The 6,582-nt window shown below is 45.3% G+C and overlaps 1 pseudogene; it reads right to left on the minus strand.

The window, feature by feature from the left end:
• Window positions 1-6,080: 6,080 nt before the first annotated feature.
• LOC142272512 (U2 spliceosomal RNA) lies at window positions 6,081-6,286 on the minus strand (annotated as a pseudogene).
• Between the last annotated feature and the right edge of the window lie 296 nt (window positions 6,287-6,582).

The following is a 6,582-nucleotide window of genomic DNA, read 5'->3' on the forward strand; positions in this document are numbered from 1 at the left end:
CTAGGCATCTGGTACTGGGGCACAGCGACAGACATAAGGTCTCTAAAATCCTGTGTGTCCACTAGGCGGAAAGGCAGCATTTCGGTAGCCAACAGCTTACAGAGGGATAGAGTCAACCTCTTAGCTTTGTCATGGGTCGGAGGAAGTGGCCTTTTATTTGACCACATCTGAGGGACAGAGATCTGGCTGCTGTGTGTAGACGGTGTTGAGTAGGGTGTCCCTGGAAAAATGCAGGTTTGTGAGGAAAGTGCAGGCGGAGACATGATGTTGCCTTCATCCAACGTTGGTGCTATCGATGTCTGAGAGAGCTGTACACACTCACTTGTTTCCCCTTCCAAACCAACTGACGACCTTACAAGCAAACTGCCTGTTGCGGTTACAGTGGTGGAAGTTTGGCGTGGAAAAACAGGTGTGACAGCTGTCCCCACAGTCCTAGAAGATGAAGAGCGCGCGGATGCACTGGAAGGGGCGGGCGGTGGATGGTTCGCTCTTGCAGCATTGCAGCACAGTGAGCTTCCCACCGGGACCTATGATATTTATTCATGTGACGATTCATGGAAGAAGTTGTCAAACTGCTGAGGTTTTGACCTCTACTAAGAGAATCATGACAAATTTTACATATCACATGATTTGGGCGATCTTTTTCTATGTCAAAAAAGGACCAGGCTAGGCAAGGCTTAGAGGCCATGCGACCTGTTGATCCACCCCGAATAATGCTCATAGGCAGAGTGGTGGCTGAGGATGCAGTTGTAGACGTGCTACCAGTGCTCCGACTCTGTCCAGGAAGGCGCAAGGTAACTTCGTCGTCGGTTGCATCCTCCTCCACCGCCTCTGTTGACCTCCTCGAGTGCCTGACTGGGGGTTGACAGTAGGTGGGATCTAGAACTTCATCATCAATTGTTGTGTTTGCACTCCCCTCCCCCTCAGACCGAGCCTCTTCTTGCCCTGACCGAATATTTAAGTTGTCATCCCAATCGGGTATCTGCGTCTCATCTTCATCAGTATGTTCCTCATTGTCTATAACCACAGGTGTTACAGTTTGTGACAAAGGGTCAACATTATGCTCAGAAACTTGGTCCTCACGGCCTGAATCAGAGTCACAAAGGTTCTGGGCATCACTGCAGACCATTTCCTGTTCTGTACTCACTGTAGCTTGGGAGCAGACCTCTGATTCCCAGGCTATAGTGTGACTGAACAGCTCTGCAGACTCAGCCATCTCAGTTCCACCATACTGTGCAGGGCTGATGGAGACTTCAGAGCTGGGAGAAATCAAGTGTGATTGGGATGACAACTCAGAGGACTGGTGTTTTTTGGATGCGGTACTTGAAGTGGCTGAGAGGGCACTTGTTGGACCACTTGAGATCCATTCAAGCATTTTCCTTTTTTGCCCATCATCTACCTTTCTTCCTGTTGTTCGTGTCCGTAAAAAAGGGAGCACATCGGATTGTCCACGGTAAGTAGTAGACATCTTACTTTTGCTGGTAGATGGTCTATCTTCAGCAGATGATAATGGAGCTTTGCCACTTTCCCCACAGACAAAACCTTTTTTGCCTTTTCCACCACGCCTCTTCCCCTTTCCACCAGCATCTGTCATTTTGCCACTCATGTTGATTGCGACAAGATTGTGGACTGAAAATGTGGTAGTAAAAATTGAGAGGTGGTGAAGATTGCAGTGGTGGTCTAGCTTTATTAACAGCAGAATAATAAAGAATAAATATCCCTGACAATGCAACTTAGTTATAATGAGTTGGAGTGTGCAACGCAGGCAGATGCGCTCTGCAAATGTCTTGGCACTAGTGGGACTATAGCAAAGTCCAATAGCCACGTATAGGATGCCACTAGGTACACTGAGTGTTTGCTAGTATAATGGCTAAGTTAAAATTAGTTGGAGTGTGCAACGCAGGCAGATGCGCTCTGCAAATGTCTTGGCACTAGTGGGACTATAGCAAAGTCCAATAGCCACGTATAGGATGCCACTAGGTACACTGAGTGTTTGCTAGTATAATGGCTTACTTATAATTAGTTGGAGTGTGCAACGCAGGCAGATGCGCTCTGCAAATGTCTTGGCACTAGTGGGACTATAGCAAAGTCCAATAGCCACGTATAGGATGCCACTAGGTACACTGAGTGTTTGCTAGTATAATGGCTAAGTTAAAATTAGTTGGAGTGTGCAACGCAGGCAGATGCGCTCTGCAAATGTCTTGGCACTAGTGGGACTATAGCAAAGTCCAATAGCCACGTATAGGATGCCACTAGGTACACTGAGTGTTTGCTAGTATAATGGCTTACTTATAATTAGTTGGAGTGTGCAACGCAGGCAGATGCGCTCTGCAAATGTCTTGGCACTAGTGGGACTATAGCAAAGTCCAATAGCCACGTATAGGATGCCACTAGGTACACTGAGTGTTTGCTAGTATAATGGCTTACTTATAATTAGTTGGAGTGTGCAACGCAGGCAGATGCGCTCTGCAAATGTCTTGGCACTAGTGGGACTATAGCAAAGTCCAATAGCCACAGATAGGATGCCACTAGGTACACTGAGTATTTGCTAGTATAATGGCTTACTTATAATTAGTTGGAGTGTGCAACGCAGGCAGATGCGCTCTGCAAATGTCTTGGCACTAGTGGGACTATAGCAAGGTCCAATAGCCACGTATAGGATGCCACTAGGTACACTGAGTGTTTGCTAGTATAATGGCTTACTTATAATTAGTTGGAGTGTGCAACGCAGGCAGATGCGCTCTGCAAATGTCTTGGCACTAGTGGGACTATAGCAAAGTCCAATAGCCACGTATAGGATGCCACTAGGTACACTGAGTGTTTGCTAGTATAATGGCTTACTTATAATTAGTTGGAGTGTGCAACGCAGGCAGATGCGCTCTGCAAATGTCTTGGCACTAGTGGGACTATAGCAAGGTCCAATAGCCACGTATAGGATGCCACTAGGTACACTGAGTGTTTGCTAGTATAATGGCTTACTTATAATTAGTTGGAGTGTGCAACGCAGGCAGATGCGCTCTGCAAATGTCTTGGCACTAGTGGGACTATAGCAAAGTCCAATAGCCACGTATAGGATGCCACTAGGTACACTGAGTGTTTGCTAGTATAATGGCTAAGTTAAAATTAGTTGGAGTGTGCAACGCAGGCAGATGCGCTCTGCAAATGTCTTGGCACTAGTGGGACTATAGCAAAGTCCAATAGCCACGTATAGGATGCCACTAGGTACACTGAGTGTTTGCTAGTAAAATTGCTTAGTTTAAAAAAGTTGGAGTGTGCAATGCAGGCAGACGTGCTCTGCAAATGTCTTTGCACTAGTGGGACTATAGCAAAGTCCAATAGCCACAGATAGGATGCCACTAGGTACACTGAGTTTTTGCTAGTATAATGGCTTACTTATAATTAGTTGGAGTGTGCAACGCAGGCAGATGCGCTCTGCAAATGTCTTGGCACTAGTGGGACTATAGCAAGGTCCAATAGCCACGTATAGGATGCCACTAGGTACACTGAGTGTTTGCTAGTATAATGGCTTACTTATAATTAGTTGGAGTGTGCAACGCAGGCAGATGCGCTCTGCAAATGTCTTGGCACTAGTGGGACTATAGCAAGGTCCAATAGCCACGTATAGGATGCCACTAGGTACACTGAGTGTTTGCTAGTATAATGGCTTACTTATAATTAGTTGGAGTGTGCAACGCAGGCAGATGCGCTCTGCAAATGTCTTGGCACTAGTGGGACTATAGCAAGGTCCAATAGCCACGTATAGGATGCCACTAGGTACACTGAGTGTTTGCTAGTATAATGGCTTACTTATAATTAGTTGGAGTGTGCAACGCAGGCAGATGCGCTCTGCAAATGTCTTGGCACTAGTGGGACTATAGCGAGGTCAAATAGCCACGAATAGGATGCCACTAGGTACACTGAGTGTTTGCTAGTATATATGGCAAAATTATAGATGGAAAGGGAGAAGGGGAGGGGGGGAGAGAGGAGGCTGTAATTGACTACAAGGGTATGAGTTATGAGTGATCATAGGGATAGTGTTACATAAGTGGAAATACCTATGGAGGACCGGATGTGTAAGCGCATACCTTATACAAACCTATAGAGTGCTGATGGGTGAGAGTGTGATGTTAGATATAAGACATCCTATAGTGAATAGTGAGCCGTAATCAAGTGCAACAGGGATATTTCACGTGACTATGGGAACATGGAAGGTAAAGAAAGGGGAGAAAAAACTGTTAGACAAGGTAATCAGACATAATGTAACCAGTTGATCAGACATGACAAACATGACAAATAAAAAACAAGGAAGAATGGAACTCCATACATAGTGGAACCATATATAGTGTGAACACGAAAAAGAACCGGGCGTTAGAAAAAATGTGCACGGCCCAATGAATCAAGTCGGTTCTTCATATTCATGGTTTAAGCCCTTGGGTTCCAACGTGCCCAGAGTATATATCCAGAAAGATTCCCTTTCTTTGAGCTTCCTAATTCTATTGCCTCCTCTGCGTATGGCTGGGACATGTTCGATGACTTGGAATCTTAATTGGGCCACTGTGTGATTATGCGTCACAAAATGGTGTGGGACTGGTAATAGAATCTGCTTACAATGTATTGTTGACTTGTGCTTAGCACAAAAAAAGGGAATCTTTCTGGATATGTACTCTGGACACATTAAAACCCAAGGGCTTAAACCGTGAATATGAAGTACAGACTTGATTCATTGGGCCGTGCACCATGTCACCATGTGTGCAATTGCATTGTCCAATGGCTCACAATGGTTATGCGTTTTCATTGGATGGATAATCGAAGCCATGTTTTTTTCCTTTCTCTTGGGTTTGTTGTGTGAGTAGCCTATAGGATTAAGTTAGTTACCGCAGGCAGTGGATTTAGCTTCCTGTCTTTGGTCCAGTGGTAGATTGATTGTTTGGTCTATGAGCTGTTATGGGTTTTAATCCAGGTGAATGCCCATGGGCTGCCTATAACTGTGTGAAATATGTAGTTTTACTGGGCTGGGATGAGAGAATCCATCGAAGCATGGTGTAGGGATTGTGGTTCCTGTGTGCTAAGAAGAAAGGCTAGCACCAGCCAGAAAGCCCCATTACAGCCAATAATCAACCGCTAGCCGCTGGAACTCGTTGCTCTAGATCATGTCAAACTCTCACCAAGCAGGAATAGATACATTAGCCCACCATCCCACCCAAAGAGCAACTTCTGCTGCGCAGCTGGCTTTCTAGGCAGCAGCGCTATTGTGATGTCAGCGGGGGACATTGTGACAAGCCAGTGTTCCGTCACTTCATGTTGTGCACTGTTCAAACGGAAAATACATCAACAGGCAGACTACAGAAAAGCTTACTGACAAAGGATAGAGAGGGGCTTTCTCAGAGGGCTTTTTACAGTTTGTCTATTCCCAATTAGCCGTTTAAGTATGCTTAATGAAAGTACTAATTCTTTCATAGGCCGCCCATTCTTAGTATTTGACGTTCCTTATATTGCGGTATCAGGCTTCGCAGCAGGTTGCAAAACATTCATCACCCATGACTGTCCCCAATTGGGCTCAGAAGCTAAATGTCTATCATGACCTCTCTTTTTGAAAGTCCAAGAGCAAGCAAACTCTTCCTCCAGGAGAGGGAGCCAACAGATCACTAAAGACATCATCATTGCTCAAAGAAAACACCGAAAAACAATGGAAGCTTTAATTGGAGTGGAATCTGATAGCCAGCACCTGATGCCAAGTCTGCATCTTCTAACACCTGCAGTCACTGCAGCAGCTGAATCCAATGTGTCCAAAAGGGATCTATTCTATTCAATTGCAAATGATCTAGATAAGACTGAGAATAAGATACTGCACGGGACATAGCAGAGTTGGTCAAGTTGAGTGGAGATGAGTTTGCTATTTGGCACAGCTTTTGCATCAATAAAGCAAGTAAAAGGTGTGAAAGATAAAAAAAAAGGGTGAAAGTGTGAAAAGTGAATTGGCCAAATTGAGGTGCATATAAAGTTTTTGCTTTCTTTCAATTCACTAATGAGGCTCATTTGAATCAGGTGAATTGAGTTCTGCTTTTGGAAACTCGGTTAAGAAGGGGTGCACCGGTCCTGGAGGTACTGCAATACCAGGTCAATGCGTGGAGTGGACAGAGCAAGATTTTTTCCATCTCCTTGTTCTAAAAATCCATTTAATATATGGTCCCTAGAGAGGGGACGTATCAGATATTAAACTGATAAGAACAGATTTAATTTTTTTTTTTTCTGTTTATCAGTAGGACTTCAAAATAACAAAGGTGATCGCCTCCCGTTGCCTGGGAACCGTCCAGGCACAAGAGGGCTATGTGTCACCAGAAGGCGCACACACTCCCTCAAGGCCGGCAGACGTGCAATCCCAGGCACCTTCCAGTACCGACCAAGGTAGCGTCCTCCGAAACTACACTTGATCTTAGCCAAAAGGCTGAGAAGCTATAACCCGAATTGGTTACGGCCTTGAGTGGCACCCTGGCCTATACCGGACACATCTTAGGGAGAGGGAGACAAACCCACGCCTACAGAAGACATTTTGTCACCCAAGCCAAACCCTTGAAAAGGCTG

Source organism: Anomaloglossus baeobatrachus, unplaced genomic scaffold, assembly GCF_048569485.1.
Source record: "Anomaloglossus baeobatrachus isolate aAnoBae1 unplaced genomic scaffold, aAnoBae1.hap1 Scaffold_3501, whole genome shotgun sequence".
Lineage (NCBI taxonomy): Eukaryota > Metazoa > Chordata > Amphibia > Anura > Aromobatidae > Anomaloglossus > Anomaloglossus baeobatrachus.